Genomic DNA, 12,933 nt, shown 5'->3' on the forward strand with positions numbered 1-12,933 from the left:
CCAATTTTGCCAGCACCATTTACTGAAGAGGCTGTCTTTGTTCCATTCTATTGTTTTAGCTCCCTTATTGAAGATTAGATGGCTATAGGTCTGTAGGTTCATTTCTGGGTTTTCAATTCTATTCCATTGGTCTTGGGGTCTGTTTTTGTGCCAGTACCAATCTGTTTTGATTACTATGGCTTGGTAGTAGAGTTTGAAATTTGGTATTGATATTCCTCCAGCACTGTTCTTTCTGCTAGGGATCGGTTTTGCTATGTGGGGTCTTTTATTGTTCCATATGAATTTTTGGATTGCCTCTTCTATTTCCTTGAAGAATGAGGTTGGAATATTGATATGTATCACATTGAATTTGTAGATAGCTTTGGGAAGTATTGCCATATTAATATAACTTTGTTTTCTTGAGACTTTCTATTTTCTTATGAATGGTAAATATCATTCTTTCTGATGGAAGCATAGAATTCCATTGTGTATATACATGACATTTTCTTGATCCATTCATCTGCTGAGTGGCATCTGGGATGATTCCATATCTTGGCTATTGTAAATAATACTGCAATAAACATGGTTGTGCTGCTAGCTGTAGTGTGGCTCTTGTTTGTGGTCTATTGAATTAAATGCCCAGGAAAGGAATTGCTGGGCCATAGGGAAATTCTATGTTTAGTCTTTTGAGGAGCCTCCATAATGCTCCCTAGAGTGGTTAAACAAGTTTATATTCCCACTAATAATGAAGCTTTTCCTTTTGGCTACACCCCCACCAGAATCTGTTATTGTTAGTTTGTGATAATGGTTATTCTAGCTGCGGTTAGGTAGAATCTCACACTGAGACCAAAGGAGGTTATTTTTAATAAGAGGTATGCAAGCCTTCATTACAGTCTTATCACTTCCTGTGTTAACTGATTACTGTGTGCAGTGTGACAGAGTCTGACAAGTGGATTGTTTAAGTCATGCTCATCTTCCTTATTTTCCTTTCTCCTCTTCCTCCTTATCCAGGTTCTTTCCCTTCTCTTCTTTTTCCTTTACTTCCTAATTCTTTGATAAAATTGAGTTTACACACAAGATTTAATTATTATATTTATACTTGTGAATTCCCTGGAGTATTGCCTTTAGGATGTGCCCTTTGACATTTGACTCACATTGACACCAACACACCATGTTCAATCCTCAAAACGCTGCCATTTCTGGGTTCCTTTTCTTCTTGGACTCTTAGGTGAGGTGAGTCCTTGCCTACCCTGTGCCCAAAGTTCCTACAGATGGCTACTCAGTTTGAGGTCTTCTGACATCCAGAAAATGACCACTCAGTGATGATGATTATTGGCTGAAATCTTTTCTTATTTTTTTCCCTTTTGCTAAGCAATTGATTGTGTGTTAGCAAGTTAGAACTTAGAATTTTCCTGGAGTGAAAACAAAACAGAAATAATTGAGGAATGTGAGTTATTTCCTAGACAGAACTGTGCATTTGTGGTTTAGGATTTGGTGTACAGTATTTGGCAACCAAAGGAAGTCAAAGGCGCTGTTTTCCAGGCAGAGAAACCTAAGAAGGAAGCTTAGAGAATTTCAAAAGAAGGCAAAAATTATCTTACTCTAGTGAAAAATTTTTGTTAGGTTTGGCCTTAGGCAAAGTAATTCAACTCTGGGAACAATTCCATCTCTGATACTTTATCTCAAAACTCACAGCTCTATCCTTTCACTACAAAATGGGCCATTTGTTTGGTTTTTGTCCATTCTAAACAAAGCTTCTGGTAGCTCTTATTGTCTTTTGGCAGGATTTGTGTAATCCTTATAACATATTCTTCATTTTTACTATAATTATAGCTGTAATTTTTTGTGCTAGTATTGGAGCTTAAATTCAGAGCCTGGGCAATGTACCTGAGCTTTTCTGCTCAAGGCTGCATCTCTTCCACTTCAGCCACAGCTCCATGTTGGGCTCTTTGATGGTTAATTGGAAATAAGAATTTAATGAACTTGCCTGCCCAGACCCAAGCCTTGATCCTCAGATCTCACCTCCTAAGTAGCTATGACCAAAGGTGTGAGCCATTGGTGTTATTATCAATGTTATGTGATCATATACTTCATAGTCCAAAAGTTCCACAGCATTATTATGGTTTTTGGCTCAGCAGTCACTTAAGCTACCTCCTGCCTTGCCATATGCTCTAATATAGACAGAGGCAATTACTGACAATCCCTGGTGCAGAACTAAATAGTATGTGTGTAGATTGTCTGCTGAGTCCCCCACATGGAAGATGAGGGCATTATTTTCACTTCATCGCTACTCGCTATCCCATAATTCCAGTAGCAGTATCTTTCCATTATGTTTTTTAAAATATAGTTTTGAGTCACTATTAAGTTCCAGCAGGGTTATGATGCTGTCACTATTGTTTACCACAGATCCAGAGGACGGAAGCTCTTTTTCACATAGTAGTGTTTCCACCTGGAACGAATACTTCCCTTTATGACTCTTACTTGGTAGATTTATATCTTCTAGCAAATAAAACTCAGACAACTCCTTTGTAGTAATTCCCTTTTGGTATTTATCATTAGTGAAGAAACTTCCCAGAGCTCTTGAGCCTTCTTCAAGCTGGTGTTTACTCAGTCTGACATGGAGTGGTCTAACTATTTTATTTGTTTGAAATCATTCTCTTTTTTATGTAAACACACAGCATACTTTGTACTGCTTTTACTGTATCTCTTAGGTTTGAATATGCTATCTTTTAAGAAAAATGTACATTTTTCTTGATTTCTTCAATGATTCCTTGTTCATGCAAGGATACATTATCTAATTTTCATGTGTCTGTACAATTTCTAGGATTCATCTTAGAATAACAAAGTTTAATCATCTTCTCTTTCTCTTCTGGGTATATAGTATGCTCTACCTATGAGTTTTTTTATTTTATGTTTTCATAATGGTTGGCACTATCCTTTTGTTTCTTGTATAAAACTCCCTTAAAGCCATATACTGGTGGCTCATGCTTGTAATACTAGTTATTAAGGAAGTTGAAATATGAGGAGCATGGTTTGAAGCCATCTGGAGCAGGAAGTCTGTGAGACTGTTACCTCCAATTGCATACCAAAACTCAATGGCTAAGCTGTGGCTCAACGGGTAGAGCACCAGCCCTAAGTGAAAAAGCTAAGGGGTAGTGCCCAGGCCCCAAGTTCAAGGCCTAGCCTGTGTGTGTGTGTGTGTGTGTGTGTGTGTGTGTGTGTGTGTGTGTATGTGTGTGTACAAGTTTATACACCAAAACACAGACAGACAGACAGACACACACACACACATTCAAAAATTAAGAAAAGAATCCAAAAACAAACAAATAAAAGGTGAGGATGGCTTCTCTCAGATTTGGATTGTTTTGAGAAGCCTATGTTTTATTATTGAAGAAGAGTTTCGGTTGCCAGTTGGAATGATAATTTGGTTGGCAGATTTTACTTTCAGGGCTTTGGGTATTTCATCTTCCTTTATTCTGGCTGGTAATGTTCCTGCTGAGAGGTCTGCTATCAATCCAGTGGTTATTCTCTTATATGCAAGTGGATACTTAGGTTGTGTTTATAATTCTCTCTTTGTATTGTCCTTTTTTAGTTTGCCAGTCCTGGGGCTTGAACTCTGGATCTGGGCACTATCCTCGAGCTCTTTTTTTTTTTTTTTCTCAAGGTAAGCACACTACCACGTCTGGCTTTTTCTGTGATTAATTGGAGATAAAAGTCTCATGGATTTTCCTACCAGGTCTGGCTTCGAATCATAATCCTCAGATCTCAGCCTCTTGAGTAGTGAGAATTAAGCCTCCTGGAGTTTTCTAGAACTGAATGTCTATGTCTTCCCCAGTTTTTGGAATGTTACAACAACTCATTAAATTCCTCCTCTTCTCCTTCTAGAACTCCCATGATGTGAAGGCTTCTTTGTTTAATGGTGTCACATCTCCTAGGCTTTATTTGTTCATTTAATTTTTTTCCCTTTTTCTGTTGATGTTACTTCAAAAGATCTGTCTTTAACTGCAGAAATTCATCCTTTTTCTTAATGTAGTTCACAACGGAGGCTTGGACTTTCAAGTATATTCTTTTTATTGAGTGATCCAGTTCCAAGACTTCAGGTTTTTTTTTTTTTTTTAATGACCTCTGTCTTTACTGACTTTCCCATCGGAGCGTGAATTGTCTCTCTAATTCCCTGACTCATCAGTCTTCACGGTCATGTATCTCATTGACTTTGATTTCTTTTTCTAACGTCTGTTGTGCTCCTTTGGAGGCCCGTGTCGCCTTGTGCTTTCATGTCATGTTTGTCTCTAGGTTGATATTTGTGCATCTGTCACATCACTTGCCTCTACCAATTTTGTGGTTTGGCTTTCAATAGCAAAAGATTCTCCTGACAACGTATCTGAGGGAGGTTGGTAATTAATAATGCTAATGAAATGCTACGTTGGTGCTATGGTTTTGCTTTGATTTTGAGTCAGGGTTTCATGATGCCAGCACAGCCTGACCTGGAACTCATAATCTTCTTCCTTCAGTCTCCTAAATCCTGGATTCTAGGCATATTCCTGCCTTTATCTCAGGGTATTTTATTCACTTGTAAGTACATATGCAATTTCACATCCATGGGGCTAATTAGAAATTATAAAGGGCATTTCTCAGGTCTTTTTAGATTTATTACACAAACAGAAGATGTATAATTTATACTTTCACTTTTTTCTTCTTTCTTGTTCATAAAGAAAGCATGAGAAGTCTAAAATTCTCCTCCAAGAGTGCACAAGCTGACTCGAGAGAGAGACTAACTTGTCTTTGGAAGAATTACACTTCTTGTTTCTTCTTTGGGGAGTGTATGTTTTCTTCGAAAAATGCACAAAGAACCTTTAAAATTTTACTTGTCTCCCAGCATTAAGAGAGAGGAGTGAATAGAGTAAAAGAAGCTGATGTGGAGATTCTGAGAACATTCTAAAGGAAAGACACATGCTATCCAGAGGATGATGTCATGCTGTGTCCCGAGGCCTTTTATGTGAATGAAGACTTTGTTCTTCTTCTCAAGGTCGCTATGACCTAAAGAGAAATGAAGAAAAGATGTGGCCACCAGTGATGCTCAAAAGCTGCCTTTCCCTTCAGTGTTTCCCCTTATACTTTTCCAGACTGGGGAACATTAACTCTGAGTAATGATTATTTTAAAAGCTACCATTTGAAGGAGCATTAACATGAAAGAAAATACAAAATCCTGCTGCATAGGCGATCACGGAAGTGGTGCAAGGTGAAGAATTCTGATTCATTTTTTAGCAACAGAAAAGAGCAGGCTATTTAAAACATGGGAGGGCAAGTTCTCTGTGTGAGTCAAGGAGAAAATTAAATTGTTGTAGTGTCAAGTTCCTGTGTCCATTCAACCAGAGTCAGAAACATTATCCTCGGTCATTACTGACTCTTGATTACCCACTGTCAGTATCTCTCCCCAAGTGATCATCTTCCACCTTCACAAGCATTGTGCCATCATTCATTGTTTCCTTTCAGGGAAGGCAACTCTCACATTTAAAGGCCAAGTGTGTGTGTGTGTGTGTGTGTGTGTGTGTGTGTGTGTGTGTGTCTTAGTGATTTTGTCTAGTGCCAATTCATTTATTTGCTTATTTATTGGTAGTACTGGGGATTGAACTCAGGGCCTCGAGCTCATGAGATAGGCATGGGTTTACCAGATGACCCATGCCTCCAGACTCTTTTCCATTGGTGATTGATGAGGTTAAGTCTCTCTTTGTGCTCTGGCCAGCCTGGGCTGTGACTGGTCCTCCCACTTGTTCGGTCCTGAGTCACTGGGATAACAGGAGCATGACCTCATGCCAAGTTATGGATTGTGATGAAGCTTTATGGACTTCTTTCTTTGGCCTGGTCTGCAATTGAATGAGTGGCAGATTGTGATCTCTACCTCTCAAGTAGCTAAGATTATAGGCTTGAGCCACTGCACCTCTCCAAGTAGTGCTCTTTTACACTTTAGATAGTTGAAGAGCAAAGTATTATGGCATATTAATCTTTTGTTCCTCATTTTTTTGGTCAAAAGTGTGATTTGAACACAGGACTTTGCATGTGTTAAGCAGGTGCTGAGCTAATTCACTAGTCTTTTATGCTTTAGATATTTTTGTGAACCAGTCCTGTATTTTTTCCTGAGTGGAGGTAGGCCTTTAATCTTTCTGTATGTAATTCTGGTGTCTCTGGGGATAGGTGGAACCTCACATTAGGCTTTAATGGTTGAGATCTTTTTTTGCTCAGACTAACATCAAATTAGGATCCTCCTAATCTCCACCTCCCAAGTAGATTGTAGATGTGAGCCACTGTGCTCTGTAGCTTCTTAAGAAGTGATTTTATTTAATGACATGGTAAGAGATATGTAAAATATTAATTTAAAATTTGAAGTTTAGGGATCAGCTGGACCAACTCTCACTGAGAAAGAAAAAAAAATTGTATTCAGGAGTGGAATGCCCCAAATGAACATACAAGTGATACCCAGACTGGTAGCACTTCTTGGCTGATTACTGGTCATTGCTGTTCTGATGTTCTGGTTTATAATTTTCTGTTTACTATGTGTTAGATTTCTTGCATACAGTGATGCCAGGGGACTAATAATTACTATGATGTTCACAAGGCATCGTTATTAAAGTGATACTGTCCTAAGAAGCAATATAGATGCAGTTGAATAGAGAAAGATGTATTTAGTGAATAATGTCATGTAGAAGTTCCCATTGTTCTTAGAAAACAAATTTAAAAAATACAGTGAACACCAGTTTTGTATTGTAACTACTTTCTCTTGAGAGTCACCAGAGTACTATCTTCAAAAAGAAAATGAAGACAGGTGAATTTCTCCCACCCGCCTTCAACACCCCTCGCATGCTCATCATGCTAGCTCAAATTCCCATCTAGAAGATGATGGAAACTGCATTATCTAGCTCTAGACACTTGGAATGGAGAGTTTGCATTTCTCAATTACCTCTGGAGACAAGTTTCCTGCCCAGGCTGGATTCAAACTACAACCCTCAGATCTTAGTTTTCTGAGTAGCTAGGATTACAGGATGAGCCACTGGTCCCTGAGTTGGAGATGAGTCTTGATTCTACTGAAAATATACTTGTACCATATGGTTTATACCTGTGTGGCTCAGGTCCATTTTGTTCTTCTGACATCCTACCTGAGTATTTTTCTCATCCTTTCTCTTCGCAGCCTGAGTCGAGCCTGAAGTGAAACCAGACTGTTGAAGTTTTGATGGTGGTGGGGGGGGGGTCTATCCATTACGGTATACATTTGGCTGTGTATAAGAGATACAGTGATCACACTTTATGAAAATACTTCTTTTAGCTCATGATGATTTGAAGATTGATGTTGTGAAGCTGACATGTTGAATGTGTCTCCATGGCTCATTCAGGAAGCCAGGTTCCTTCTGCATTATTGCACTGTTGTCCTATGTGTTAACATTATTTATGTAGTCCAGCATACCTTGCTATTACCTGTACATCCTGGACATCAGGATGGAGGGAGAAGAGAAGGAATGAACTATTTCTCTTCCCTTTAATTTTCTTGGATTCTAGGGTTTGGATTCAGGGCCTCATGCTTGTTAAGCAAGTGCTCTGCCACTTGAGATATGCACCTATCCTTTTTGCTTTCAACATTTTTCAAATAGGCTTTTCCCAATTTTGTCTGAAGTCAGTCAGAGACCACAGTCTTCCTACGTCTACTTTCCATGTACAGTCTTCTTACATGGTTGGGATAACAAGTGTGACTCAACACATCTACTTGTTTGTTGAGATGGGAGGCTCTACTGAACTTCCTTTCTGCCTGGGCTGCCTTCAAACCTTGCTATTGTTGATTTTTTTTTCCTTTGCAATAGCTGAAATCACAGTTTCAAAACTGTCACGCTTGGATCTCATTGTCATGGAGCTCCCCCTACCTGCCGCCTTCACCCTCTGTCTCTCCCTCCTCCTCCTCCTCTGTTTCTCAATGACTGCTATTAAAGGCTTCCCATGCATATCATAGTGCCATGATTTTACAATACACTTGATAGATTCCTAAGAGCTTTTACACACACTGGCTCATTCAATGTTAACAAAAGCTTCTGAGTTTGGCAAAGCCAACACTGTCTTTTTTTTTTATTGTGAGAATACCGTACAGAGGAGTTACAATTACATGGGCAAGATAACGAGTACATTTCTTATCAAGCATTGTTGCCTCCTCTTTGCTTCCCTTTCCCATCCCTTCCCATACTCTTCCCCTCCCCCCACCCGGTCCTTCCCCCCCCCACACACCAAAGTTGTAAAGTTTGCTTTTCAACATAACGACTTGTACATCTCATTGTTGCAATGGGTCCACCTGTATCCCTAGTTAAATGATTTGTTTTTTCCCTTCCCCTCCACAAATTATACCAACATCAAATACAGTGAAAGCAGGGGTTATTCCATGGGGGAGGGACACACAAAGCAACAAAGAAATCATCTTATAAATATGTTAGAAACAATTACAAGAAAGAAAAAAACCAAAAAAACATTTGAATACTTATCTTGGAGTTCATTCCCCTAACATCAACTTATCTGACCTTTTCTGCATCAGAAAGAATGACATTACTCCATTTGTTAGGAAATGGAAATGTTTGGAAAAAATTATATTAAGTGAAGTAAGCCAGGCCCAAAGAAACCTAGGTCTCATGGTTGCCCTTATTTGCAATATCTAGTATATGTCTGAGTCAACCAACACTGTATACATACAACAACACCAGTGAAGGAGATTTACACTCCTGGCCTAAAAGTCATAAGAAAAAACAAGAGGCAGATGGATTAAAGATTCATATCTCCTGATTTTTTTTTTTGCCAGGGTACTTTGATTTGCCTCAGTTTTTTGGGATTAGTGAGTAGTTAAAGATACGATGTGTTGTGAGATCTCAGCTCTCAAGCCCTCAAGAAGTACTTGAGAATCATTTCAGTTTTCGGAGAAGCAAACAGTTTTGTGCTACTTTATAAAAAGAAGAACAGGGAATTCGGGCTCAATCATCGGGGAATGTGGTCAGTGCCAAATTGAATTTGTCTTGTTATTTCCCATCGTGCTACTCTATGGGCTAGCATGTTACAGGGTCATTGTGGTTCTGTTTTCTGAATGCAGCATCTTCTTTGGCAGGAGAAATCAATTTAAATATCTAGCAAGTGCATATTGCATAGCAACTACTGCCAATGAACCGGAGTAAAGAAACTAAGCTTTATATCTGATAATTATGAGAGGAATGCAAATACAATGAGCATTCTTAAGAATCAAGCTATGAGCTGGGCTCCGGTAGCTACTCAGGAGGCTGAGATCTGAGGATTGCAGTTCAAAGTAAGCACCAGCAGGAAAGTCCATGAGACCCTTATCTCCAATTAACCACCAGAAAACCAGAAATGGTGCTATGGCTCAAGTGGTAGAGTGCTCACCTTGAGCTGAAGAGCTGATGGACAGCACCCAGGCCCAGAATTCAAACCCTATGACTGACAAACAAACAAACAAACAAAAAACGAATCAAGTTATGAAATCAATGCATGTATATGGAGGGAAAACACTCCAAACCCTAAAGAATACAATAATTTGGACTCCTCTTTTGAGGAGTAGCTAGGTTATTAGGGGATGTTCATAAAAAAGATATAAAGGACTGGAAACAAGGAGAACCAAGAGTTTCTACAAAGGATCATTACTGAATCGGTCCCCACTATTGACAAGTGTGACTTCATAACTCAAAGATCTCGAGCTGTGACTACCGTACACTCATGAACAGTGTGTAGTATTCTTGGCACAATCTGTTCAAAGACCAGCTTGGGGAAGCATTTGACCACTGGTTTCAGAGTTTCCTCTCTGTTGCATGTAAGTGCATGAAGGTGCTTTGACCTGGTCTAGCACACTGCTGCAGGATGGGAAAAGCCTTGAGGTGTAGAGAGAAAGCCATTGGAGGTGGCATGTGTTTGAGATAAGAAGCCAGTAGTGTGATTCAGTGGAAGGCTGAACAGTGATCACCGTTGGCCTAGTAGAGCAAAGCCTAGTCCAAGAAGCTTGTTTGCTGCACGTAAGAGGGGTCTGGTGCAAAGCTTCGTGCTCCCCAGACGGTTTAGAGAATTTCTCTGACATGTTGCTTGCACTATGAATCCCCCCACAGATTGCTGTTACCTGCAAATAGGGAGGGAAGGAAAAGGCACAGGTTTTAATCCTCTGCTTCCTTCTCATTCCTGCTGCTGCTGCTGCTGCTGCTGCTGTGCTTGGAGTCTCTGGAGATAAGAAAACAGATTCCTTTCAGAGCCGCTACTTAAGGACAACCCTAAGTTCCTCCGTTCGCTTTTCAATCATCAACATGATTATCCCCACTTTCTATCATGTGGAATTTGTTTAACTCTTCCCCTAAGGTAATTCCACTTGCTTGGTTAAATTCCCTCTTCCATTACTACATGGTTATTTTTATGGCCTCTCCGGGGAAAGCTTAAGGAATATCTAATTATATTTTTGTTTAAGTAAATATCTTAAAACAAACATAAACCTCTCCTTCTCTACTTATTTTTTTTTTACCTTGGAAAACTGATTTCATATGAGTTTTCAATATAGGCTTGACAATAAAGATATTTGGTATTAATTCCTGGAAAAGAAAGAAATGTGATGCAAGAATAATTGGTACCCCTTCTAATTGTTCTCCTTTTTCTACAAATAGTGATTTCATTTGTTTTTGAACGCTTTGATATCATCCTTCTCCTACTTGGTGAAAGTTTTGATTCATGAGCTCAGTAGTGCAAAAGAGGAGAAAATGTAAAATTAAATGGTAAGGTTTTATAAAAATTATTGTTTTGTATCAGGCTTGCTTTTCTGTCAGCTGGGAGTCTTGTGTAGATAATGATTCCCCATCAATGATTTAGCCTGTATAAAACACATCAATCCTTTCTATTATATTTTCTGAGCCTTGACATTGATGATAATTTCTCCATATCTACTTAAAACTTTTTCTCTTATGATTGCATTATTAACATGGATTTTTTTTTGCCCTTGTTGGCTTCTTTCATTAACATGTGTTTATCATATATTTTCAGGGTAATTACCATTTTGGAATAATGCATGCAACATTAAATGAATCCCCGAGTTTTAAAAGGTGTCGAGAGGAAGGCAACCGTTTTCCCTCCCATCTCTAATCCCCACCATCTCCAAAGATTACCAAGATGATTTTTTTTGTTTTGATTGATTGGATAATGGGAAGGATAATACAACCCCCTACTGTGTGACCATAGTTGGTCAGGGATGGCAAAGAAATGACAGAAACACATTGTGTAGTATGCTCCTTTTCAAGCCTTGTCAGTGCTAAGGTTTCAGAAATGTATGGAAGGGGAAAACCTGTTTCCTTAAAATTTCTTAAGAGTGAGAGTTTGATGTGAAAATATGATTCAGGAAAGGATCTTTTTTGAGTTCTGAGTTACCAGGTAACTATTTAGTAGTCTCTGAACAATAAAATAATTTTTCCTTATTTATTTGTATGTATGTCAGTACACAGGCTTAAACTCAGAATCTTGAGCTCTCACTTGGCTTTTTGGCTTAAGGTTGATATCTCTATCACCTTGAGCCACAACTCTACTTTCAGCATTTGGCTGGCTGGTTAATTGGACTGTTTTGTTCAGATTGGCTTTGAACTGTGATTCTTAGAGTTCAGCTTCTTGAGTAGTATGATTACCAATGTGAGTCACCATGCCCACATGAGATTTTCTATTTATAAACCTATATATGAAGCAGGAACTAAGATGCTCTGGCATCTTTAATGATAAATGTGAGTTGTTAGAAGATGTTGACCTACCTCCTGAATTGTAAAGAATAAAGTCTCCGCTAAATAACACTGTAAAATGTAACCATTGCATTTGCTTTAAATGATATAGGGCAGACCATCAGTTTGTAGTATTCTTAGAATGTTTTAGTTTAGCAGAATATAATGGATCAGAACTATATTTTAGTGCATTGTTTTGTTCTTTGCAGTATTTTCTTTTGGTTGTTGCTACTTTTTGCTTTCCATTAGAAATTTTGTATTTGTTTATTGAGCAAAATATGTTATGAAGAATAAATTCAAAATTTAACACAGACGTATATTGTAATAATGATAAAGGCACAGTATTTAAAACAATATTTATTTTCCTTCCTTAAGAAGTTGTACAAAGGGGTTTCAATTCAACCTGTTAGTTTGTGATTACAATATATCTTGGTCAATGTCAACTCTTATAATTTTCCCCTTCTCTCCCAACTCCACCCATCTCCTCAACTTGCTTGGTTTCATTTGCAAATATATACATCAAATACGCACAGTATTTGAATGAGAAGAATTTAAAAATTCATAACGTCAAGATGGGAAGGTACCTTCTATTTAAAATGTTAGCCTTCACCTGGGAAGGTGGCTCAGTGGTAGAGCGCTTGTCTTGTGTGCATGAGGCCCTGGGTTCAATTCCTCAGCACCACATAAGTAGAAAAAGCTGGAAGTGATGCTGTGGCTCAAGTGGTAGAGCGCTAGCCTTGAGCTGAAGAGCTGAGGGATAGTGCCCAGGCCCAGAGTTCAGACCTCACGACTGACAAAAAAAAAAGTTAGCTTTGTTGGGTTGAGAATTTTGAATAATTTCATTAATTGTAATTTTTATTTTTTGGCACAGCAAGGAGTTATTTGATATAAAATAAATATTTGAAAATTATTTCATTCAAAGAAGTCTATGTGTTGAGGTTGATTTCTTGCAAAATTCCACAACATATGTGATATTTCTAATTTAGTGATACTAAACTTATTTTCTATCATGAAAATGATAGAGCAATTTCCCATTCTGTAGATTTCCATTGAAGGGAAGATTTATGTTAGGCACTGTTAGGTACTGAATATGGTGATGATATGGTAGTCAGTCCCCACATGCTTCTGAATCCAGCAGACCAGCCACATGAAATTGTTATGGAGCTGTAAGGGAGCTGAAGAAAGGAGAGAC

This window comes from Dipodomys ordii, unplaced genomic scaffold, assembly GCF_000151885.1.
Source record: "Dipodomys ordii isolate 6190 unplaced genomic scaffold, Dord_2.0 Scaffold27, whole genome shotgun sequence".
Lineage (NCBI taxonomy): Eukaryota > Metazoa > Chordata > Mammalia > Rodentia > Heteromyidae > Dipodomys > Dipodomys ordii.